Raw genomic sequence first — 27,690 nt, 5'->3', positions numbered from 1 at the left:
AGAACTCTGCCTCAGAAGGTGGTGGAGGCGAAGTCACTGAATGTTTTAAGTGCAGAGGTAGATAGATTCTTGTTAGGCAGGGGAATCATAGGTTATTTGGGGTAGTTGGGAATGTAGAATTCAAAACACAAACAGATCTGCCATGATCTTATTGAATGGCAGAGCAGGTTTGAGGGGCCGAATAACCTACTTCTGTCCCTATTTTGTATGTTCGTATGTACGTACGTTTGTATATGTGAAGGACCAGACATATAACTTATAGGTAAGGTAATTTTGAAGAATTTCTGCTATTTCAAAGTATCTGGAAGTACTGTGGAGTGTTGTTGGAGGTGTTGTGTTGATTTGGCAAGGTGTGTTGCCGCATTTGCATAGGGAGGGCAGAGGGGTAGATGACCAGCCCACACAAAGGCTGCAACAGGTATGGAGGCTGCAGCAACAGTGCGTCTGGGTATGCAGCACAACAGAGAGATGGAGCAGAGGCTGCAGAGTGGGTAAGTTCTGCCCAATGCCATCTGCCAAGTTGGAGCCAGATTCCCTATACTCCTTGACGCTGACAAGAGTCTGTCTGACAGGGCAACTAATACACCCGGCATCTCTATGTGCATGCCCATCAATTTTCTCATCTGAGTCCTCATCTATAGCTTTGCCCACCAGTGAGCCAATAAACAAACCACCCTGGCTGAGCCCATTCATTCCCTGTGACTCACCACGTGCTGATCCCAATGCGATAGTAACTTACGAGGTGTGTGCACTGCCAGTATCTGAGCTGGTGGCTCTGTTGGTGGCTCTGTAGCTCCTGGCCCCTGGATGATAAGAACCATCTCCTCTGTAGGATCAGGAGAGGTACATGCCCTAGTTATGCATCAGTTCTGCTCTGCTCTCTTCTATTATGTGCCACCTTGTCCAGCAAAAAAGAGGTCAGAATGCCAGTGATCCTATAGTTCTGAGTTTGGGTGAGGTGCCTGCCATAGCTGAATAGCTGGAGGTATGTGGAGGCAGTGAGTGATGTGTGAAGCTGGCAGCAATTGTAAGTGTGTGATGGTGAGGTAGAGTAACTCGATGTATGAGTCCTGAGTGCCAAGGAGTATTATTAGGTATGTGGTAGGGATATGGTGAGTTGAGAAGCATAGTAGGGTGATAGTGTGATGAGTAGGAAATACCATGTGAAGATGCAATCACTGACCTTGACTACCCATGGAAGATCTCTTGTCATACTGCTGTCAGGCTTTCGGAACCAGACTGAGGGGATTGATTTCCCTGATCACCTGCTCCAATCACTTCTGAGGGTGGTTCTTGAGGGCCTCCTAGATCTCACGTGTGCTTTACGTCACATCCATCACCCAAAACATTCCCTCTGCTCTGTTGTTCCATATTCCATGTTTGAAATTGCAGCAATATCATTCAGTGCAGCTTCCCTTTCAGAAAGACAGACTGTCATTAAGAGCAGGAGGCTGGCTGCGCCAAATGCTTTTAGCACAACGCTGCTCAGCCCCTTCAGAGCACAGAGGCAGCCAGTAGCACTGCAGGTGCTCAGCCCTACACTACAGCCATGGTAAAGAGTGGCAGCACCACAGTTGCATGCTGCCCACTTCCAATATAGGTAGCACAGGCAGGCCACAAATCACAATCCCCATGTCTAAAAAATGGTATCAGCTATTTTTTAGCCTATTGATTAGATGCCTGGCTCAATGGGGTAGGTCTTGACTTTGTGCAATAATGTGAAATTGGTGATAGTGAATTGGAAGCCTGTTTTGCATTTCTTCCCATTACATTTGCAATGACTTCAATGGAGGATATAAATCAGGCTGCCAAAACAGGCAGTCAAAATTAGCCCAACAAAAGAAGAATCAGATTTTTAGGTGCAGAAGTTAAAAGTAAAAACTAATGTTACTACCCATGGTTTATTCAAAGTCTGTATCAGCATTGAAATTATGATATTACTGTCATCCAAGCAGCGGTATTGTTATAAGCTGTAACAATATAATATTCTTACCCATAATGACAGTTACACTAACAGTCGTCTAATAATATAACATTGCACCAAACTATACTGAAGAATATTGTTCACTATTTTAACTGGGAATAGTGAAAGACACTTTTGAAAAATTAAGCAGTTAATTAGCTCACCTGTTAATGCATTTGGGACAAACGCAAGGCAGAGCAAACAGCAGCACCCTGCTGCAGATGTAATGTGTACATTGTGTAACTCCCAAGGTCATTCTAAGAAACTAAATATACATTAAATTTGCAGGTGAACTTTGCAGACCATTTAGCACAGGCAGCGAGTACATATAGGGATATTTTTAATGTTACTCTCAAATCCTCCCCTAAAGGCAGCTGAAGCATTCTAGCCAAGAATCACTGACTGTAGCACTCTAAACCTTTATCTTTCAAATAGGTGTTAAAGCTAAGGTCCCATGTTGGAGAAACATTCATTAAGCTGTCAACTTGACGAAATTTAGAGAATTCTTCGAAAAAGTAACAAGAATAGATAGGGGACGTGCATTTATGTAATGCCTTCCATCTTCTCAGAAAATCCCAAACCAATGAGGTGCTTTTCTTGAAGTGTAATCCTCTACTGCAATGTAGGGAGACATGGCAGTCATATAGCAAGGTCCCACAAACAGTAAGAGATGAATTAACAGACAATCTATTTTAGTAATTTTGCTCGAGGGATAAATATTGGCCAGGATGCCAGTAAAACACTTCTTCAGAGTATCATGACAGCTTAGAATCATAGAAAAGTACATCACATAAGTAGCCATTCAGCCTATTGAGTTTGCACTAGCGCTTTTGAACTGCAATACTCGTAAGTAGATTTGGGATACTTTGCATATGAACATACGAACATAAGAATTAAGAGCAGGAGCATGCCGTTCGGCCCCTCAAGCCTGCTCTATCATTTGATAGGATCATGACTAATCTGATTGTGGTCTCAATCACTTTCCTGCCTACACCCCCATACCTTTTACTCCCTTGTAAGATAAGAATCTATCTACTTCTGACTTAAAAATATTCAGTGACTGCGCTCTGGGGAATGAGTTCCACAGGCTCACAACCCTCTTCGAGAAAAAAATTCTTCTCATTTCTGTCTTAAATGGGAAACCCCTTATTTTTAAAATGTGTCTCCTAGTTCTAGTCTCTCCCACAAGCAGAAATATATTCCCAGAATCCACCCAGGCTAGTCCCCTCAGTATCATTTTTGTTTCACTAAGATCACTTCTCATTCTTCTAATCTCCAATAGATACATGCCCAACCTGCCCAACAGTAAGGGGTGTGTGAGGAGACAGGTGACTATGCCAGAGTGAGACGAAGACTGAGTGAGTAGAAAATTAGGTTCATGTGGGAATTCGGCGCATGGGGGAAAGAGGAATGGTATATATTGGAATTATTTTAAGTTAATTAAGTGAGTAATTAAATTAACTAAATAACATAAGTACCAATGGTAGGACAGGTGTTATGTTGCAGCCTTGGAATGTGGGTCCTTTTGGACGCCAAGGCAATATGCAACAAACACATCTGCAGAAAATATTAGCAGCTTGAGGAATTCTGGATCAGGATTTTCGAACTGGAAGCTGAACTGCAGACACTGTGCAACATAAGGGAGGGAGAGAAATTCCTTGACACTTTGTTCCAGAAGACAGTCACGCCTCTTAGATTAGGGTTGTCGGTTTGGTCAGCGGTGAGGGACAGGAGGATGTAACCATGAGTGAGGCAGGTAATGGGACTGAGTAGACAGCAGTGGAGCAACCTCAGACTTTGCAATTGTCAGACAGGATTTTTTAATTAAGTTCATTCACGATACATGGACGTCGTTGAGTAGGCCAACATTTATTGCCAAACCCTAATTGCCCTGGTTCGAAGGGCATTTTTAAGAGTCAACCACATTAGAAACATAAAAACATAGAAACTAGGAGCAGGAGTAGGCCATTCGGCCCTTTGAGCCTGCTACGCCATTCATTAGGATCATGGCTGATCATACAACTCAATAGCCTGCTCCCGCTTTCTGCCCATACCCTTTGATCCCTTTTACCCCAAGAGCTATATTTAACTCCTTCTTGAAAGCATACGGTGTTTTGGTCTCAACTACTTTCTATGGTAACGAATTCCACAGGCTCACCACTCTGGGTGAAAAAATTTCTCCTCATCTCAGTCCTAAATGGTCTACCCCATATCCTTAGGCTGTGACCCCTGGTTCTGGACTCCCCCACCATCGGGAACATCCTTCCTGCATCTACCCTGTCTAGTCCTGTTAGAATTTTATAGGTTTCTATGAGATCCCCCCTCATTCTTCCGAACTACAGCGAATATAATCCTAATCGACTCAATATCTCCTCATATGTCAGTCCCGCCATCCCAGGAATCAGTCGGGTAAACCTTCGCTGCACTCCCTCTATAGCAAGAACATCCTTCCTCAGATAAGACCAAAACTGCATACGATATTCCAGATGTGGTTTCACCAAGGCCCTGTACAATTGCAGCAAGACTTCCCTGCCCCTGTACTCGAATCCTCTGGCTATGATGGCCAACGTACCATTTGCCTTCTTTACTGCCTGCTGCACCTGCATGCTTACCTTCATCGACTGGTGTACAAGGACACCCAGGTCTCGTTGCACATTCCCCTCTCTCAATTTATAGCCATTCAGATAATAATCTGCCTTCCTGTTTTTGCTACCAAAATGGATAACCTCACATTTATCCACATTATACTGCATCTGCCATGCATTTGCCCACTCACTCAGCTTGTCCAAATCACACTGAAGCATCTCTGCATCCTCCTCACAGCTCACCCTCCCACCCAGCTTTGTGTCATCTGCAAATTTGGAAATATTACATTTAATTCCCCCATCTAAATCATTAATATATATTGTGAATAACTGGGGCCCCAGCATCCATCCCTGCGGTACCCCACTAGTCACTGCCTGCCATTCGGAAAAAGACCCGTTTATTCCTACACTTTGTTTCCTGTCTGCTAACCAGTTATCTATCCATCTCAATACACTACCCCAAATCCCATGCACTTTAATTTTACACACCAATCTCTTATGTGGGACTTTGTCGAAAGCCTTCTGAAAGTCCAAATAAACCACACCCACTGGCTCCCCCTCATCAACTCTATGAGTTACATCCTCGAAAAATTCCAGTAGATTTGTCAAGCATGATTTCCCTTTCATAAATCCATGCTGACTCTGTCTGATTCTGCCACTGTTTTCCACCTGCTCAGCTATTAAATCTTTTATAATGGACTCTAGAATTTTCCCCACTACCGACGTCAGGCTGACTGGCCTATACTTCCCTGTTTTCTCTCTGCCTCCCTTTTTAAATAGTGAGGTTACATTAGCTACCCTCCAATCTGTAGGAACTGTTCCAGAGTCTATAGAATCTCGGAAGATGACCACCAATGCATCCACTATTTCTAGGGCCACTTCCTTAAGTACTCTGGGATGTGGATTATCAGGCCCCGGGGATTTATCAGCCTTCAATCCCATCAATTTCCCCAACACCATTTCCCTACAAATACTGATTTCTTTCAGTTCCTCCCTCTCACTAAACCCTGTGTTCCCCAACATTTCTGGTATGCTATTAGTGTCCTCCTTTGTGAAGACAGAACCAAAGCATGTATTTAGTTGGTCAGCCATTTCTTTGTTCCCCATTATAAATTCCCCTGTTTCTGATTGTAAGGGACCTACATTTGTCTTCACCAATCTTTTTCTCTTCACATACCTATAGAAACTTCTACAGTCAGTTTTTATGTTCCCTGCAAGCTTACTCTTGTACTCTATTTTCCCCTTCTTAATCAATCCCTTGGTCCTCCTTTGCTGAATTCTAAACTGCTCCCAATCCTTAGGTCTGTTGTTTTTCTGGCCAATTTGTATGCCTCTTCCTTGTACCTAATACTATCTCTAATTTCCCTTGCAAGCCATGGTTTGGCCACCTTTCCTGTTTTACTTTTGCGCCAGACAGGAATAAAGAATTGTTGCAGTTCACCCATGCGCTATTTGAATGTTTGCCATTGCCTATCCACCGTCATCCCTTTAAGTAATGTTTCCCAATCCATCATAGCCAACTCGTGCCTCATACCATCGTGTTTCCTTTGTTAAGATTCAGGACCCAAGTCTCAGAATCAATTATGTCACTCTCCATCTTGCTGAAGAATTCTATCATATTATGGTCACTCATTGTCACATGTAGGCCAGACAGGAGGAGGACAAAGAGTGGGAGAGCAATAGTAATAGGCGATTCCATCGTATGGGGAACAAATACATGTTTCTGCAGCTGCAGACGTGACTCCAGGATGGTATGTTGCCTCCCTGGTGCCAGGGTCAAGGATGTCACTAAGCAGCTGCAGGACATTCTGAAGGGGGAGGGTAAACAGCCATAGATCATGGTCCATATTGGTACCAACAACATAGGTAAAAAGAGGGTTGAGGCCCCGAAAGCAGAATTTAGGGAGCCAAGAAATAGATTTAAAAAACAGGATCCAGTAATCTCAGGACAGAGGAGCATTGATTAGCCCACTGTCTACCTGCAGCACCATTGCAGCCTGACCAACCCCACCTGCAGAACACCTCACAGGGCACATCCGAATCACGGCCCTTAAGCTGCAAGCACTCAGTCCAAGCAGCCAGGGCTCACCCCTTTGGCCAATTCTGGCATCATTGGCAATTGGAACTCAGGCTCTAACACCCCTGAGCTCCACAGGGGGGATAGCCAGCCCTTAATACTTGACCACACTGATCCATGCCAACACTGTACTCACCCTTCCTGAGGTCATTGAACCTTTTGCGGCGCTGCACAATGTCGTGGTTACTGACCTGGTCTGCCACCTGCTCCCAAGCTTTTTTTGTCAGGTGTGGGGTCTCCTCTTTCCATCTTTGAGGACGAGGGTGTCCCTCTTGGCAGCCACCTCCTCTAGGTGGACCACGAGGCACTCATCCGAAAACCAGGGTGCTGAGTGCCCACCCGACCTGCCCTCCCGCCTGACATCTCCAGCCGCAGTTAAGGCCATAGCTTTGGTCTTCAGCATGCAGAAGACATGTTCTTCCCTGACAGCCTTCAAGGAGCTGCCTCTGCTGTTTTTAAACCGCCCACTGGGTCACCATTGGGCCAGGCTCCTGACAGGCCCCCGCCGGGCCCTTCCTGACCATTGGGAAGACACTTTTCATGCTGGGTGGGCCTTAATTGGCCAGCCAGTTCGAAATTGCAGTCAGGAGCTGATCGTGGTGGGGGCACATTTCCCAACTGGTCTCGCGCCTGCCAAGGGTAAAATTCAGGCCCAAGTCGAGGAACCGACTAGGGAACAGGCTATTCTAGAGTTTTATTGTGCAATGAGAAGGAGTTAATTAATAATCTTGTTGTGCAGGGTCCTTTAGGGAACAGTGACCATAACATGATAGAATTTTTCATTAGGATGGAAAGTGAAGTAGTCCGATCTGAAACGAGGGTCCTAAATCTAAACAAAGGAAACTATGAAGGTATGAGGTGTGAGTTGGCTAAGGTGGATTGGGGAGCTTCTATGAAAGGCATGATGGTGGATAGGCAATGGCTAATACTTAAGGAACAAATGTATGCATTGCACCAGTCCTTTCCGATGCAAAAACACAACAGGTAAAGCGGCCCAACCATGGCTACCAAAAGAAATTAAGGATAGTATTAGATTCAAAGAGGAGTCTTATAAAGTAGCTAGAAAAAGTAGCAAGCCTGAGGATTGGGAGCAGTTTAGAGTTAAGCAAAGGAGGAACAAGAGATTGATTAAGAGGGGAAAAATAGAGTATGAGAGTAAGATTACAAGGAACATCAAAGTGGACAGTAAAATCTTCTATAAGTATATAAAAAGAAAAAGATCAGTAAAGACAAATGTAAGTCCCGTACAGTCCATAATGGGAGAATTTACAATGGAGAACAAGGAAATGGCAGAGCAATTAAACAACTACTTTAGTTCTGTCTTCACAGAAGAAGAAACAAATAACTTCCCAGAAATACTAGGGAATTGAGGGTATAGTGAGAAGGAGGAATTGAAGGAAATTAATATTACTAAAACAACAGCGCTGGAGGAATTAATGAGACTGAAAGCCAATAAACCCCCAGGGCCTGATAATCTACATCCCAAGGTACTAAAGGAGATGGCCATGGAAATAGTGGATGCACTGGTTGTCATCTTCCAAAATTCTGTAGACTCTGATACAGTCCTGGCAGATTGGAGGGCGGCAAATACAACCCCACTATTTAAAAAAGGAAGGAGGGAGAAAATAGTGAATTACAGACTGGTTAGCCAAACATCAACAGTAAGGAAAATGCTAAAGTCTATTAAAAAGGAAGTGAAAGCAGGACATTTAGAAAATATCAATGGGATTAGACAAAGTCAACATGGATTTATGAAAGGAAAATCATGTTTGACAAACCCACAAGAGTTCTTTGAGAATGTAACTAGCAGAATAGACAAGGGAGAACCAGTGGATGTGATGTATTTGGATTTTCAGAAAGCTTTTGATAAAGTCCCACATAAGAGATTAGTGTGTAAAATTAAAGCACATGGGATTGGGAGTAATATATTGGCATGGATTGAGAATTGACTAGCAGACAGGAAACAAAGAGTAGGAATGAACTGGTCTTTATTGGAGTGCCACTAGTGGGGTACCGCAGGGATCAGTGCTTGGGCCCCAGCTATTCACAATATATATCAATGATTTGGATGAAGGAACCAAATTTAATATTCCCAAATTTGCTGATGACACAAAACTTGGTGGGAATGTGAAGGGTGAGGAGAGTGTTAAGAGGCTTCAAGGTGATTTAGACAAGCTGAGTGAGTGTACAAATACATGGCAGATGCAGTATAATGTGGATAAGTGTGAAGTTATCCACTTCGGAAGGAAAAACAGAATGGCAGAGTATTATTTAAAGGGTGATAAATTGGGAAATGTTGATGTACATCTGGGTGTCCTTGTATACCAATCACTGAAAGCAAGCATGCAGGTGCAGCAAGCAGTTAAGAAGGCAAATGGTATGTTGTCCTTCATTGCGAGAAGACTAGAGTACAGGAGCAAAGATGTCTTACTGCAGCTGTACAGGGCCTTGGTGAGACCATGCCTGGAGTATTGCATGCAGTTTTGGTCTCCTTGATATACTTTCCATAGAGGGCGTGAAGCGAAGGTTCACCAGACTGATTCCTGGGATGGCAGGATTGTCGTATGAAGAGAGATTGAGCCGAGTAGTCCTGTATTCACTGGAGTTGGGAAGAAGAGAGGGGATCTCATTGAAATGTGTAAAATTCTGACAGGGATGGACAAATGGACACAGGATGATGTTTCCTCTGGCTGGTGGTCTAGAACAAGGGGTCACAGTCTCAGAATATAGAGTAGACCATTTAGGGCTGAGATGAGGAGAAACTTCTGTACTCTGAGGATGGTGAACCTGTGGAATTCTCTACCACAGAAGGCTGTGGAGGCCAAGTCACCGAGTATGCTTAAGAAGGAAATAGAGAGATCCCTGTGCTCTAAAGATGCCAAGAGGTATGGGGAGAGAGCGGGAATATGGCGTTCAGATAGAGGATCAGCCATGGTCATATTGAATGGCGGAGCAGGCTCGAAGGGCCGAATGACCTACTCCTGCTTCTATTTTCTATGTTTCAATGGGAGGGGGAGGATCCAGTTGTTGTGGTCAACCTAGGTCCCAATGACATAGGCAGGACAAGGAAAGAGGTTCTGCATAGTCAGTATGAGAAGCCAGGTACCAAATTAAGAACCAGAACCTTAAAGGTAATAATCTCTGGGTTATTATCTGAGCCAAGAGCAAATTGAAATCGGACAAATAAGGCTAGAGAGATGAATGCTTGACTCAAAAACTGGTGTGGGAGAGGTGGGTTCCAGTTTGTGGCGCAATGGCATCAGTACTGGGGAAAGTGGGGGCTGCACCAGTGGGACAGTCGACACCTGAACCGTGCTGGGATCAGTGTTCTTGCAAACTGCATAACTAGGGAAGTAGAGAGGGTTTTAAACTAAACAAGGGGAGGGGGTTGAGGGATTAAGCTTGGGTAGATGTGGCAAATCAAGAGTTAGATTCAAGGCAGGAGACCATAATAGTAATATGGGAAATGAGGGTCAGAGAATAGTAGGAAGGGCCAGAGAGATAAAACCTAAGAATACACTAATAGGCAAGACTAGATGTTACAAAGAATTCAAAAAGACAAAACTAAAGGCTCTGTATCTGAATGTGCATAGCATCCATAACAAAGCAAATGAAGTGAAAGCGCACATTGAAGTAAATAAATATGATCTGATAGCCATTACAGAGACTGCAGGGTGACAAGGCTTGGGTATTGAGGGGTATATGGCATTCAAAAATAATAGGATGCTAGGAAAAGGTGGGGCTGTTGATCAAGGATGGGATTTGTGCAATAGTTAGAGATGACCTTGGTTCAGGAGATCAGGATGTAGAACCGGTTTGGGTGGAGATGAGGGGAAAGAAGTCAATGGTGGGAGTGGTCTACAGGCCCCCTAACAGTAACCACAATTCAGGACAAAGTATACAAGAAGAAATATTGGGTGCTTGTAATAAAAGGACAGCAATATTCATGGGTGATATTAATCTACATGTAAACCGGAAATATCAGATGGGCAGCAATAGCCTGGATATTCATAGAATATTTTGAGATAGTTTCTTAGAGCTGCACATTCTGGAACCAAACAGAGAGCAGGTTATATTAGACTTGGTATTGTGTAATGTGACTAGATTAATTAATGACCTCAGAGTAAAGGCACCCCTAAGCATCAGCTACCACAATATGGTTGAATTTTATGCCCACTTTGAAAGGGAGAAGGATGGGTCTAAGACTAGTATTTTAAACTTAAATAAGGGAAACTATGTGGGCATGAGAGCTGAGCTAGCTGAAGTGAACTTGGATACCAGGCTAGGGGAAAGATCAATAGAGAAGCAGTGACAGACATTTAAGGGGATATTTTAGAATCACAGAATCACAAAGTCACTCAGTGCAGAAGAGGCCCTTCGGCCCATCAAGTCTGCACCGACACGTGAAAAACACCTGACCTACCTACCTAATCCCATTTACCAGCACTTGGCCCATAGCCTTGAATGTTATAACATGCCAAGTGCTCATCCAGGTACTTTTTAAAGGATGTGAGGCAACCCGCCTCCACCACCCTCCCAGGCAGTGCATTCCAGACCGTCACCATCCTCTGGGTAAAAATGTTTTTCCTCATATCGCCCCTAAATCTCCTGCCCCTCACCTTGAACTTATGCCCCCTTGTGACTGACCCTTCAACTAAGGGGAACAGCTGCTCCCTATCCACCCTGTCCATGCCCCTTCTTGATCAGGCCGCCCCTCAGTCTTCTCTGCTCCAACGAAAACAACCCAAGTCCATCCAACCTCTCTTCATAACTTTAATGTTTCATCCCAGGCAACATCCTGGTGAATCTCCTCTGCAACCCCTCCAGCGCAATCATTTCCTTCCTATAATGTGGCGACCAAAACTGCACACAGTACTCCAGCTGTGGCCTCACCAAGGTTCTATACTACTCCTAGATGACCTCCCTACTTTTGTAATCTATGCCTCGATTGCTAAAGGCAAGCATCCCATATACCTTTTTCACCACCCCACTAACATGCCCCTCTGCCTTCAGATATCTATGGACACACATGCCAAGGTCCCTTTGTTCCTCAGAACTTTCTAGTGTCATGTCGTTCATTGAATACTTCCTTGTCAAATTACTCTTTCCAAAGTGTATCACCTCACACTTTTCAGGGTTAAATTCCATCTGCCACTTATCTGTCCATTTGACCATCCCATCTATATCTTCCTGTAGCCCAAGACACTCAACCTCAGTTAACCACCCGGCCAATCTTTGTGTCATCCGAATACTCAGGATAAGTATATTCCTACCATAAAGAAAAATTCTAAAGGGAGGACCCACCATCCATGGTTAACTAAAGAGTTAAAGGAAAGCATCAAACTTAAGGAAAAAGCATATAACTGCACAAAGATGAGTGGCAGGTCAGATGATTGGTCAGAATATAAAGAACAGCAGAGAATGACTAAAAGATTAATAAGGAGAAAGAAATTAGAGTATGAGAGGAAGCTAGCTAGAAATGTTAAATGGATAGCAAGGGTTTCTACAGGTATTTAAAAAGGAAGAGAGTAAGTAAAGAGAGTGTTGGTCCTCTAAAGAGTGACAATGGGGAGTTAATAATAGATAATAAGGAAACACTGGATGAAATTAACAGATAATTAGCTTCTGTCTTCACTACAGAGGATAGAAAAACATTCCAGTAATAGCTGTAAACCAGGAGATGGAGGGAGCGAAGCCCACAGCCCGTGAATGAATGAAAAAAAAATTCCAAGGTGCAGAGGGATCCAGCCGTTCCAGTGTATGAGTGAGAAAAAGTTAGTATGCAGGTACAGCAAGTAATTAAGAAGGCTAATGGAATGCTATCCTTTATTACAAGAGGTATTGAACATAAAAGTAAGGGTGTTATGCTTCAGTTATGAAGGGCATTGGTGAAATCATATCTTGAATATTGTGTGCAGTTTTGGTCTCCTTATTTAAGGAAGGATGTAAATGTGTTGGAGGCAGTTCAGTGGAGATTTACTAGATTGATGCCTGGAATGGGCGGGCTGTCTTATGAGGAAAGGTTAGACAGACTAGGCTTGTTTCCACTGGAGTCTAAAAGAGTGAGGGGTGACTTTATTGAAGTACACAAGATCCTGAACAGTACTGGCAAGGTGGACGTAGAAAGGATGATTCCTCTTGTGGGTCAGCCCAGAACTAAGGGGGACTGTTTGAAAGTTAGAGGCTGTCCTTTTAGGACAGAGATGAGGAGATTTTTTTTCCCTCAGAGAATTGTGTGGCTTTGGAAATCTTTGCCTCTGAAGTCAGTGCAGGCAGGGCCATCGAACATTCTTAAGGTGGAGATAGATAGATTCTTGTTAGGCAAGCTAATCAAAGGTTATTAGGGGTAGATGAAAATATGGAATTAGAAATACAAACAGATCTCAATGAATGGCAGAGCAGGCTTGAGGGGCTTAATGGCCTACTTCTGCTCCTATTTCGTATGTTCATAACCTGTCAGAAAAATTTCACTAGGCTGATTTTTTTTATCCACAGGATGTGGGCATCACTGGCTAGGCCAGCATTTACATTGTTGTAGTAATCTGATATGTAATATACTTTTAAGACAAGAATTGTAATGTAAGGTCACATGATCTTAATATCCAATAGCAGAGTAGCACGGGGCTACCTCTATGTGGGAGAGTCTTGAGTTAGTCACTGATGAGTGAAGACAGAGTTTTTGTTGTGAGCACACAAGTATAACTGCAGATTTTTGTTTGTAAATAAACAACATGTGTTTATTCTAACAACGATCTCCAGCCATCTCTGTACCAACTTGGTCATCCTGAAATAAGCGTGCACCCTGGATACTTTAGTCCCAACAAACCAAGGGCACTGGATCCAACAAACTGGCGATGAGAGTAAAAGCATGAAAAATCACAGAAAAAAACTAGGTTAAAAGTGAGAATAAACAGAAGGAATCCAGAAAAACTGAAATCAGGCCATACCTCGCATGGCAGCCGTAAGTAAAAGAAAATTTCTTTCTGAGCGTGGAAGTGATCCATTCAGAGCATGCCGCAATTTGGAAGTGTGGAGCTTTTCGATCCAACCTCGGGTGACTGGTCTCACTTTGTTTTAACGCCTTGCATTCTTTTCTCAGGTGAATGACATTGCAGAGGTGGAGAAGAGGTGTGCGATCCTTTTGTCCATGTGTGGGAGTAAGACATACGGACTAATTCAGAATTTATTGGTGACCAGTGCCCCAGACTCAAAAAATTTTGATGATTTAATGAACCTCATAAAGAATCATTACCAACCTCTAAAAACCAAGGGCACCGGATCCAACAATTGCCCATCCCTAATTGCCCTTGAGAAGGTGACGGTGAGCCACCTACTTGAACTACTGCACTCCTTGCGGTCTAGGTACACCCATGGTGCTGTTAGGGAGGGAGTTCCAGAATTTTGACCCACTGACATTGAAGGAAATGCGTCATGCTTCCAAGTTAGGATGGAGTGGCTTGAAGGGGAGCTTGGTCGTGGTGTTCCCATGTATCTGCTGCCCTTGTCCTTCTAGAGGTTAGAGGTTGCAGGTTTGGAAGGTGCTGTCTAAGGAGCCTTGGTGAGTTTCTGCGCTGCATCTTGTAGGTGGTACACACTGCTGCCACTGTGTGTTGGTGGTGGAGAGGGTGGATGTTGAAGGTGGTGGACAGGCTGCCAATTAAGTGGGCTGCTTTTTTCTGGATGGTGTCAAGCTTCTTGAGCGTTGTTGGAGCTGCATTCATCTAGAGTATTCCATCACACTCCTGACTTGTGCCTTGTAGATGGTGGACAGGCTTTGGGGAGCCAACTTTTGACCTCCTCTTGAAGCCATAGTATTTACGTGACTAGTCCAGTTCAGATTCTGGTCAATGGTAACCCCCAGAGTGTTAATTGTTTTGGGTTCAGCGATGGTAATGCCATTGAACATCAATAGGAGATGGGTAGAGTCTCTTTTGTTGGAGAAGGTCATTGCCTGGCACATGTATGATGCAAATGTTACTTGCCACTTGTCAGCCCAAACTTGAATGTTGCCCAGGTCTTGCTGCATATGGACATGGACTGCTTCAGTATCTGAGGAGTTGTGAATGGTGTTGAACATTGTACAATCATCAGCAAACATCTCCACTTCTGACCTCATGATGGAAGGAAGGTCATTAATGAAGCAACTGATGATGGTTGGGCCTAGGACACTACCCTGAGAAACTCCTGCAGTGATGTCTTGGGACTTAGATGATTGACCTCCAACAACCACAACCATCTTCTTTTGTGTTAAGTATGACTCCAACCAGTGGAGAGTTTTTTCCCCCAATTCTTGGGATGGAGGGCTTGCCTTAGGGGGAAAGGTTGAGCAGGCTAGCCCTATACTCAGTGGAGTTTAAAAGAATGAGAGTTGATCTTATTGAATCATACAAAATTCTGAGGGGGGCTTGACAGGCTTGATGCTAAGAGGATGTTTCCTCTCATGGGGGAATCTAGAACGAGGGGACACTGGAGTTTAGAAGAGTAAGAAGTGACTTGATTGAAACATATAAGATCCTGAGGGGTCTTGACAGGGTGGATATGGAGGGGATGTTTCCTCTTGGGGGAGAATCTAGAACTTGGAATCACTGTTTAAAAATAAGGGTTCCCCCATTTAAAACAGAGATGAAGTGAATTTATTTCACTCAGAGGGTTGTGAGCCTTTGGAACTCTTCCTAAAAAGGTGGTGGAAGCAGAGCCTTTGAATATTTTTAAGGTAGAGGTGGATAGATTCTTGGTAAGCAAGGGGGTGATAGGTTATCGGGGTAGGTGGGATGCAGATTTCAGGTTACTATCAGATCAGCCATGATCTTATTAAATGGTGGAGCAGGCTCAAGGGGCTGAATGGCCTACTCCTGCTCCTTCTTCGTATGTACATATGTTCACTCAATCTTGAGGATCCTCTACGCCAGAGAGCTCTGGATTCTCAGTTATTGAGTATTTTCAAGACAGGAAGTCGATAGATCTTTGGCGACTGAGGGAATTAAGGGATATGGGGATGGTGCAGGAAGATGGAATTAAAGTAGAAGATTAGCCATGACACTGTTGAATGGCAAAGTGACTCAAATGACCAAATGGCCTACTCCAACTCCTATTTCTTATGTTCTTATTGCTTTTTCAGTGTCCCTTTGTTGCCTATTATAACTCTCCAGGTCCACTTGATTTCTAGATAAAAACAAAAAACTACTGCGGATGCTGGAAATCCAAAACAAAAACAGAATTACCTGGAAAAACTCAGCAGGTCTGGCAGCATCGGCGGAGAAGAAAAGAGTTGATGTTTCGAGTCCTCATGACCCTTCAACAGAACTGAGTAATATTAGGAGAGGCGTGAAATATAAGCTGGCTTAAGGTGGGGGGGGGTGGGGGGAGAGAAGTTGGAGGGGGGAGGTGGTTGTAGGGACAAGCAAGCAGTGATAGGAGCAGATAATCAAAAGATGTCATAGACAAAGGAACAAAGAGGTGTTGAAGGTGGTGATATTATCTAAACGAATGTGCTAATTAAGAATGGATGGCGGGACACTCAAGGTACAGCTCTTGTGGGGGTGGGGTGGAAAGACTGACCGGGCATTAAAGGAATTGATTTAAATCTATACCTTTAATGCCCAGTCAGTCTTTCCACCCCACCCCCAATAGAGCTGTACCTTGAGTGTCCTGCCATCCATTCTTAATTAGCACATTCTCTGAGATAATATCACCACCTTCAACACCTCTTTGTTCCTTTGTCTGTGACATCTTTTGATTATCTGCTCCTATCACTGCTTGCTTGTCCCTACAACCAGCCCCCACCCCCCACCCCCCCCCCCAACTTCTCTCCCCCCACCCCAAACCAGCTTATATTTCACCCCTCTCCTAATATTATTCAGTTCTGTTGAAGGGTCATGAGGACTCGAAATGTCAACTCTTTTCTTCTCCGCCGATGCTGCCAGACCTGCTGAGTTTTTCCAGGTAATTCCACTTGATTTCTACTTGTCCTTGCATTTGTGTAAGCCTTTTCTTTTAACTTGATGCTGTCACTTACCCTCATTTGTTGACCATACTGTTTCACTGCACACGTGCAGCCTTTGCCTTTCAGGGGTACCTACTGGTTTTGTAGCATTACAAATATGTCTGCAGGTTTATCCATTGACAGTTCCCTCATCAGTGGATCAACTGCAAAGCAGGAAGAATTCAGTCTGAGAATGCAAGGAGGAGGAGAAAATGAGAAACTGTAGCTGTTACCGAGGTGTGACACTATGCACATTTTAATGACATGGAAGAATTACCCTAACCTAGATAGATTATTAAAAATCCTTACAAAACTGTAATAGTCTCTGCAGCATTATTATGTTATTTTCCAGTTGTTGCAGCTTTTGTGTCAATTTCAATTTATAAAACCCCTGGTGGACTGACTAATGGCCTTTTAATGGATCACAAGATGCACAGGCAGTCATGCACATTTGTAATTGTAGAATGATAAGGGTTTTTTTTATAAAAACAGCTTTTCAGTCTTACACTTCATCACCAAACAAACTGGAGACACCACAGCTGAGAGCCATTCAGAAGACCAGATTCAATAGGAAATTAACTTGTAAAGTGGGAATGCTTAATGACACAGGACACAAAAGCACAACACAATTGTCAATGCCAACTGCAATTAGATGCAGTCATCATCTTTCTTTGCAAAATGGAATTATTTGCTATGAAAAGAAAGGCAGAGAAATTCTAAACTGAACCATTTAGAATGAGAAATAATTATTTATCTCAAAAAGAACACCTGAGGCAGTGGTGTCCATAAGAAATTGCAGCCTGCACTTGGGTGTGGCTACAGTGACATCATTTTAACTAACATGCACTAATTTTTTTGGAAAATTCCGTACACACACTCACATAATACAGGTGCTGCACACACATACATTTACTTACCAAATATCTACCACCAAGGGAAGTAGATCAAAGTAGACTCACCGGCTGGAATTTTCCAGACCCCTGTGGCGGATTTCCCCGCAGTGGGGCCAGTGAGCCATTGAAATCTCCATTCACATCGGCGAGACTGGAAGATCCCGCTGGCGTGAGTGGCTTGGAAAATTCCGGCCATCCATTCTGCTTTTCATCTTGCTATTTTACCAAATGAACAAAAAGGGTTAAAGTGTACATGCACACAGCATTTAATTCTGAGTATTGAACATAAGAAGTCCAATGACAGTGTCCATTACTCATGTTTTATCTAATAAACAGAAATGTGATTATCCACAGCAAGATTCCAAATCAGTCACCTTAATGTATTGAACAATCCTGACTTAAGTCACTGTTTAATACCATATCTTGACTACAGTCTGGTCAACATGGAGCCATTTCTGGATTACTATCAGTGCACACACTCTCATGAGCATAGAAATAAGAGGTTAGAGCTGATGGATGCAAGGCTGGAGAGTTGGTGTAGGATGGATTCAGGTTCCTGGGGCATTGGGACCGGTTCTGGGTGAGTTGGGACATGTACATTCCAGCCAGCTTGCACTGTCAGGAAGATGATGGCATAGTGGTAATGGCACTGGACTTGTAATCCAGCAATCCAGACTAATGCTGTGGGGATCATTGGTTCAAATCCCACCATAGCAGCTGGTGGAATTTGAATTCAATTAATTAAAAATGGTGACCACAAAACTACCATTGGGTGTTGTTAAAAACCCATTGAAGGAAATACTACCATCCTTACCTGTGTCCATCCTACTTGTGACTCCAGAATCACAGAGTGTAGAAGAGGCCCTTCAGCCCATTGAACCTGCACTGATAGATGAAAAACACCTGACCTACCTAATCCCATTTACCAGCACTTAGCCCATAGGCTTGAATGTTATGACATGCCAAGTGCTCATCCAGGCACTTTTTAAAGGATGTAAGGCAACCCGCCTCCACCACCCTCCCAGGCAGTGCATTTCAGACTATCACCAAAGTTTTTCCTCACATCCCCCCGAACCTCCTGCCCCTCACCTTGAACTTATGTCCCCTCGTGACTGACCCTTCAACTAAGGGGAACAGCTGTTCCCTATCCACCCTGCCCAGATCCACAACAACATCTTAACTGCTCTCTGAAATGGCCTAACAATCAGTCAGTTCAAGGGCAATTAGGGATGGGCAACATTGCTAGCTTTGTCAGTGATGCCCAAATCCCATGAAAGAATAAAGGAAACAAAATAAAGAAAACCTCAATGGGGCCAGGACCAATATCCTTGCTGGGAGGCTCACTAGTGCTGTAGGGGATGGTTTAAACTAGCCTGGCAGGGGGATGGGAACCTGACTTGGATGAAGCAAAATCAGAAACGGGGTTATGGAAGTCAGAAAAATCAGCGAGTGAGTCTGGAAGGCAGAGGAAACAAAAGGTAGAAAATAGTTCTCAAGGGTATATAATTCAATGCAAGGAGTATGATAAATAAAGCAGATGAGCTGAGGGCACAAATAGAAACATGGTAGTATGATATCATTGCTATTACAGAAATATGGCTTAAAGAGGAAAAGTAATGCAGCTCAACATTCCTGGTTACAGGGTTTTCAAGCGAGACAGGAAGGGAGATAAAAAGGGAGGGAAGCAACTACAGCTGTGAGGAGGGATGATATGTTAGAAGGATCATCAATTAGGGCCAAATGGATTGAGTTTAGGAACAAAAACAGGGCAGTCATACTTCTGGGAGTGTACCATACAGCCTCAAACACTCAGAGGGAGATCAAAGAGCAAATATGTAGGCAAATCTCTGAGAAGTGCAAAGACAATAGGGCAGTAATAGTCGGGGGTTTTAACTACCTCAATATTAACTCGGATAGCTTTAGTGTGAAATGAATGGAGGAACCAGAAATCTCAAGATGCACTCAGGAGAACTTTTTTGTCCAGTATATAGCAAGTCCAACAAGAGAGGGCATGGTTCTGGACTTAGTTTTAGGAAATGAAGCTGGGCAGATGGAAGGAATGACAGTAGGGGAGCATTTTGGTGATAGTGATCATAATTCAGTTAGTTTCAACATAATTATGGAAAAGGACAAAGATAGAACACGAGTTAAAGCTCTAAATTGGGGCAAGGCCAATTTTACTAAGCTGAGGGGTAATTTGGCAAAAGTGGACTGGAAACAGCTACTTGAAGGTAAATCAGTGTCAGAGCAGTGGAAGGGCATTCAAGGGGTTCAGAGTAAACATGTTCCCACAAAGAAAAAGGGTGGGACAGCCAAATCTAGAGCCCCCTGAATGTCAAGGAGATTACAGGACAAGATAAGGCAGAAAAGGAAAGCTATGACAGACACCGAGAACTCCAGGCATAGAAAGCCGAGAGGAGTATAGAAACTAGAGGGGTGAAATCAAAAAGGAAACTAGGAAAGCAACGAGAGTGCATGTAAGAATATCGGCAAGCAAAATCAAGGAGAACCCAAAGATATTTTTATCAATACATTAAAGGCAGGATTTTGTCATCATCAAGCAGGCATGGTGGGTGGGCCCGGGAGCAGTCGCAAAGCTGCCTGCCGCCTGCGATCAGGCCCCGACCATGATTTCACGTTGGCTGGCCAATTAATGGCCAGCCAGCGTGAAACATACTCTACAGCACTCAGCGCTACCTAGGTGGGAGTGGGAAGAGCACGAGTGCTGAAGTTCACACATGCGTGTGGGTGCATGCAGTAAAAGCTCCCTGACGCACAGAGCTGCCTCAGGGAGCTGATGATTTTTAACAATAAAAATAAAGAAATTTAAAATCATGAAAACATGCCCCCTCGTGTGACTGTCACATGAGCAGGGACATTTTAAATAGGAATGTTAAAATGTTTTATTTTTTTTTTAATCACTGGTCAAAACCTCATCCTGCCTATGGATGAGATTTCGCCAAAAATGCAAAGGCCGCTTGGCCTATTCACCCAACCACCAACCGAACAGTTGGACGGGCAGTGAAAAGTTAGTATCAATTAATGGATTAAGGGCCTTAATAGGCCACTTAATTGTCGGCGGGCACACGCGGGAGTCAGCAGCACAACTGAAACATTGCGCAAGTGTGCGATGATGTCGGGACACTCGTCCGACGCCATCGCACATCATTTTACACTCGCTCAGGTCGGGCGCGCACCTGCCCAATGAGAGAAAAATTCTGCCCTAAGAGTAAGTGGATAACTAAGGAAAGAATAGGGCCCATAACAAACCAAAAAGCTGACCTATGTATAGAGGGGGATGTGGGTATGGTTCTTAATGAATACTTTGCATCTGTCTTCATAAAAGAGGGGGATAATGCAGACATTGTAGTTAAGGAGAAGTGTGAAGTATTGGATGTGATAAACACAGGGGGAAAGGAAGTATTAAGGGAATTAGAATCCTTGAGAGTGGATAAATCACCTGAAATGAATGAAATGTACCCCAAGCTGTTAAGAGAAGCCAGGGAGAAAATAATGGATACTCTGACCATCATTTTCCAATCCTCACTGGGTACAGGTGTGAAGCCAGAGGATTGGAGGTCTGCTAACATTGTATCTTTGTTTAAAAAGGAAGCAAGGGAGAGACCAAATAATTATAGTCCAATCAGTCTGACCTCAGTGGTGGGCAAATTATTGGAATCAATTCTGAGGGACAGGATATACTGTCAGTTAGAAAGGCACAGATTAATCAAGGACAGTCAGCATGGATTTGCTAAGAGAAGGTCGTGTCTGACTAATTATTTTTGTATTATTTGAGGAAGTAACAAGGAGGATTGATGAAGGTAGAGCAGTTGATGTGGTCTACATAGATTTTAGTGAAGCTTTTGATAACGTTCCACATGGCAGACTGGTGAAAGAAAAAGCCCACTGGAACTATGGGAATGTAGCAAGCTGGATGCAAAATTGGCTCAGTGGCAGGAAACAAAGGGTAGTTGTTGATGGATCTTTTTGTTACTGGAAGGCTGTTTCCAGTGGGGTTCTGCAAGGCTCAGTACTAGGTTCCCTGTGTTTTATGGTATATATTAATGATTTGGATGTAAGTCTAGGGGGAATGATCAAGAAGTTTGCAGACGGCACAAAAATTGCTTGCATGGTTGATAGCGATCAAAAAAACCTGTAGATTGCAGTAAGATATCAGTGCACTGGCCAGGTGTGCAAACAAGTGGCACATGGAATTCAACCCAGAGAAATGTGAGGTGATGCATTTGGGGAAGTTAAACAAGGCAAGGGAACACACAATAAATGGGAGAATACTGAGAGGTGTCGAGGAAGTGAGGGACCTTGGAGTGAATGCCCACAGATCCCTGAAAGTAGCAGGACAAGTTGATAAGGTGGTTAAGAATGAATGTGGAACCCTTTCATTTATTAGCTGAGGTATAGAATTTAAGAGCAGGAAGTTATGCTAGAACTATTTAAAACGTTAATTAGGTCACAAATTAAGTGCTATGTGCAGTTCTGGTCCCCTCACCACCGAAAAGATGTAATAGAACTAGAGAGGGTGCAAAGGGGATTTACAAGGATGTTGCTAGGACTGAAAATTGCAGCTATGAAGAAAGATTGGATAGGCTGGGGTTGTTGTCCTTGGAACAGAGGAGGCTGAGGGGCGATTTGATTGAGATGTACAAATTTGTGAAGAGCCTGGATAGAGTGGATGGGATGGGCCGATTTACTTTAGCAAAGATGTCAGTGACTAGGAGGAAGAGCTTTAAAGTGATTGGTAGAAGGATTAAAGGGAGATGATGAAGAAAAATTTCACCCAGAGGGTTGTAGGGGTCTGGGACACACTGCCTCAAAATGGTGTACAGGAAGAAACTCTCAACTCTTTTAAAAGGTGTCTGGATATGCACCTGAAATGCTGCAAGCTGCAGGGCTATGGACCAAATGCTGGAAAGAGGGAATAGGCTGGGTGGTTCGCTTCTCGACACCACAGAGATGATGATCAAGTGGTTTCTTCCTGTGCTGTAAACTTCCTATTATTCTATAGGATTGTGGTCAAAATCAAGCCACTGAACATAAACATTGCTGAACTGTATTAAAGTAAATCGTCTGTTTATCAACTATCTCTGAGAGCAAGAGAAACAAAATGGTGGTGTGACAGGAGGTTTAGCTTGTTTGTTAGAAACCACAGCAATTTCTAGCTCCTCAAGCATCAGCGAGGTTGATTTGCAGTGCTCTCATCTCTGAATCAGAACACAAGTTTAAACTGCATTCCGGAACCTAATCATATTATCAATAATGTTTCTTCAGTACAGTGCTGAAGAAGTGGTTGACTCTTAACTACCCTCTGCAATTGCCTAGCAAGCCATTCAGTTCAAGGCAAATAGGGATGGGCAACAAAAATTGGCCTTGCCAGTGATGCCCACATCCCATGAAAGAATAAAGAAAAAGTGCTGCATTGATACATGTACTATCTCTCAGGTGAGATGTTCAACTGAAGCCCTATCAATCTAACCATGCAAAAAATCTCATGGTATTATTTGAAGATAGGCTGGGATTTTTCCTTGTTTCCTGAATGACATTTCCCCATCAGCCAAAACAAAATTAACTAGCCATTCATTTCACTCTTTTGGCACCTGCTATGTTCAAAAGGGCATATTGCATATGTCTATATGACAACCACATCTGTGAACAGTTTTGGAATGTCCTGAGGAGGTAATAAGCTTTTATTAATTCAGGTTCTTTCATCTTTCTTACACAGTGTGTTTATGGACATTGCCAGCTTCCAAGAGAGAGGTGTGGGCATGAGTCATAGAGTCACAGAGGTCTACAGCACAGAAAAAGGCCCTTCGGCCCATCGAGTCTACGCCGGTCAAACAAGTACCTAACTAATCCAATCCCAATTTCAAGCACTAGGCCCATGGCCTTGTATGCGATGGCATTGCAAATGCATATCCAAATACTTCTTAAATGTTATGAGGGTATCTGCCTCTACCACCTTTTCAGGCAGTGAGTTCAAGATTCCCGCCACCCTCTGGGTGAAAAAATTCTTCTTCACATTCCCTCTAAGCCTCCTGTCCCTTACCTTAAATCTATGCCCCCTGGTTACTGATCCCTCCACCAAGAGGCAAAGTTTCTTCCTGTCTACCCTATCTATGCCCCTCATAATTTTATACACCTCAATCATGTCCCCCCTCATTCTCCTCTGCTCCAGGGAAAAATGCCTCAGTTTCAGACCTTTCCCTACAGTGACAGAGGAAGGGTGAGGCATCCAGCTCACTTGTATGCAGCTCTTTGCAGGCAGTGACAAAGTAGCACTGTCATTAGCTTAGTTGCAGGTTGCCTGCCAACCCATTAGTTGGGGAATTAAACCAAAAGTGAAGGTGAATGCAAAGCACCGCATTAAATTGTTATAGCCATTAATATCTAATATCCCTGGCACTATCCCTTGTCTATTCATTCGCCTTCGTATATCTTTTCCATTAGCTGGTGAGGAAGGGAAGGGAAGTAAATTCCAAACCTACGACCTTTCATGAAACAACTGACAGAACAATTGTGCAATGGAGCAAAGTAGTTCAAAGTTTCCAATGGAGACCACTTTTGGAGATTGTTTCAATAAAGATTGGAATAAAATGGGAAAGCAATGGCCAGAATTTTCCCATTGGCACACGCCCGCGCATAAATTGATGTATGATGACACCGGGCGAGCATCCCGATGTCACCGTGCGCCATTGTGATATTTTGTTGGACAGGCACGTGATGATATATGATGTGTGCCAACCATTAATTAATGGGCCACTTAAGGCCCTTGAGGTGCCATTTGACACCCGTGCCAATTCAGAGCCCATGCGATCTTCAGGTTGGCACATGGACACAATGGCAGGCAGGTAAAACACATTTGTATAAACCTCACCCATGGGTGGGATAAGAGGGCTCAATGGGGTTGCGAGTGTTCTCTGTCAAACATTGTCTTTTCAAAGTTATTGATACTTGCCTGTGTGATCTGCAGTACTTCAAAACACATACTAGCTGCTTGGTCTGGACTCACAACCTTCAGGTCAGCACTCTGCAGTGAGGAATCTTTTTTGGGCCTGTAGGTTTCAGGAAGCCTTCCATTAGCCTGGGAATGGGAACTGAACTGTCCACTGGAGGCACCTCCTCTGAGGCGGAAGGGAAGGCTAGAAGGGAGAGGAGGCCAGGAGTGCACATTCAGCCTCCAGGGGAGCCACCTTTGGGAGGACAGGCGCAGGCACAAGGCGTGCAAGGCCAAGAGGTAGTCCAAGGTGGAAGGGGCCGCAGAAGACGCTACTATCCTGCTGGTAGGGTATACAGATGGCGAAGCAGCTAACTCAACATGTCTGAGGTGCAGTGCCGAAGGAGGCTTCGTCTCTCAAGGGAGACAGTCAACTATACCTGTCAGTTAATTGGGCCTGAGATCTCCGTGAACTGTGTGGGTGGACACCCCATGCTAATGGCTCTGAAGCTCACAGTTGCCCTCAACATCTATGCCTCTGGCTCCTTCCAGGGGTCCGTGGGTATCTTAGCAGTGTCTCCCAATCAGCTGTCCACACTTGTGTCAAGCAGGTTACAGATGCTCTGTTCAGGTGTGCATCGGCCTTCATCCATTGCTGGCTTCCCCCGCGTCCAGTGTGCAATAGACTGCATACATGTGGCCATCAAGGCGCCAGCAGGTGAGCCAGGTGCTTTCGTCAACAGGAAGAGATTCCACTCCATGAACGTGCAGATAGTGTGTGACCACAGGATGCTGATTCTACAAGCCTGTGCAAGGTACCCAGGCAGCTCCCACGACGCCTACATCCTCAGACACTCTTCAGTGCTCCAGCCCAGCTGGATGGATGGCTGCTGGGTGACAAGGGCTGCCCTCTCAGAAGGTGGCTCATGACGCCTCGCCGCCATCCAAGAACAGAAGCTGAGCAGCGGTACAATAGGAGCCACGTCTCCACAAGGGCTGTGATGGAGAGAACCATCGGCCTTCTCAAGATGTGCTTCTGATGCCTGGACCACTCAGGTGGTGCACTCCAGTGCCCCCCAGATCGTGTATTGCTGATAATGGTTGTATGCTACGCTCTCCACAATCTTGTGCTGGAAAGGGGGGACGCTGTGGACAATGAAGACGTCGACGCAGTGGCTGCGGCTACACAGGATGAGTCCAGCAGTGGGTCCAAGGATGAGCATGTACAGGGAAATGCTGAGGGGGTAGACGCTGACCCGGGCATACTCCAGGGAGGCAGGGACACCTGGGAGGCTTTAATCCAATGAACCTTCAGCTAGCACACCGCAGATGGATCACCAGGATAGGCCTGGGCTGCAGGCTCCATACTCGATACCTGAGTGCAAAATCTGCCTGGATAGGAACATTAACTAAGGGCCTTGTTAATAAAGCTGAATGACCCACAAATCACTCATAATATTTTTGTGAATTATCCACCTACCATGGTGACATGTTTGAATTTAATATTACAACCAAAGGAACTTAAGAAAACAAAATTACAAAGGTGTTAAAAATCACACCAACTCATAGAGACCTCATTGCAGGCCAACACAAAAGTACCAGCTCCCCTCCCAGCATGTCATCACCCTGCCTTGGACATGTCCTGTAGTTCCAGCACTGCGCCTAGGTGCAGCTCCTCCAGGTTGCCCCCAAAACAGTAATGTGGGTCTTAGTGTACCACATGCTGTGGGTGCAGAACTCATCTCTTCACCACCCTCGCAGGGTGATCTCAGCATGGGCAATATCTGCTGGCCCACCCAGCGAAGGACACATGCTGTCAATGGTTCAATGTAGTCTCTACACTCAGATTTGGTGGTGGGGGGCGGTGTAGCTGGGTTACGTAACCAATGCCAACATGGTACTCACCCTGCTTGAGCACAACAAGTTGTTGAAGCGCTTGTGACACTGGATCGAGGTGCGTCGCACCATGTCGCGGGAGCTCACAATCTCCGCCACCTCCTCCCAGGCACATTTGGTCACACTGCGGGGGCCTCCTCCTCCCGTCCTGGGTCACGAGCACCTCCCGTCGTGCTGCCATCTCCTTGAGGAAGGCAGCAAGGCAATCATCAGAAAAACGAGGTGCGCAGTACACCCCTGCCCTACCCTCTTGCCTGCCTATTCACCATCAGCGTTCTGGGGAGCCCTTCCACTGACCATGATTCACAGCCTTTGAAAGGCTGCAGCAACTTATTAAAACAGGCCGCCGGGTCGCTATTGGACCAGGCAGTCACTGCAGTCCCGCCATTGCCCGCCCAATCCCGCTGTCCTTGGGAGCAGCGATTCACGCTGGGTGGGCCTTAATTGGCCCGCCCACGTAAAATGGCGGCATGGGCCCAATCGCGAGTGGCGATTGGGTCCACGCCCGCACGCGCCTGCTCCTGCACTGCCCCCCGACAGGCAGAAGATTCTGCCCACTGTTTTTTTAAAACTGTTCATGCATCAGGGCATAGAAGCCATTTTTAAAGTTTCTCCAATTGATGGAAATGCTCTATAGTATAAGCCAAATAATTTTACAGGTGTAGGGAGCAACTCCAAAAGGCCAGTATTTATTGCCCACCCCAAGGCAGGGGCTGAACCACCTTCTTGAACCATTGCCGTATGTGTGGTGTAGGTTCACAAGAAATGCTTTGACCCTTTTGTAGCAGTTTGAAACAGCAAAACAGCTTGCTGGGCCATGTCTGAAGATTGTTAATAGTCAACATCATAGCCATATCCTGGAACCAAATATAGGCCAGACTGGGTAAGGATAGCAGACTCCTTCTCCTGAAAGAAGTTAGTGAACCAGGTGAATTGTTGTCAGTCCAGTTGTTTTATGGTCACCATTACTGATACTAACATCTTATTCCAGCTTTGTTTAATTATCTGAATTTAAATTCCCCAGCTGCCATGGTGGGATCTGAACTCTTGGCTGTGGATCTGTCTAGACCTCTGGATTGCTAGGCCAGTAACTTAACCACTGTATGTAACACTGCACCCTGAATAACTTACAAGACAATGTGACAGAACCATGATAGTTGAATTATCAACTTCCTTTCCAAGTTTATTTTTGGCTTCAGAATTATTTACTTAACAGTGATTTGGAATTACAATCATAATTCCAATGAAACCATTTACGTGGCTGAATGTTTCAAAGTACTTTGGATAAATGGATACCAGGGAAGAAGTGAAGGAATTTGCAGAGGAATCAAAGGCAGGGTCAAAG

Source organism: Cetorhinus maximus, chromosome 5 (assembly GCF_964194155.1).
Source record: "Cetorhinus maximus chromosome 5, sCetMax3.hap1.1, whole genome shotgun sequence".
Classification (NCBI taxonomy): domain Eukaryota; kingdom Metazoa; phylum Chordata; class Chondrichthyes; order Lamniformes; family Cetorhinidae; genus Cetorhinus; species Cetorhinus maximus.
Note: the sequence above shows the minus strand (reverse complement) of the source record.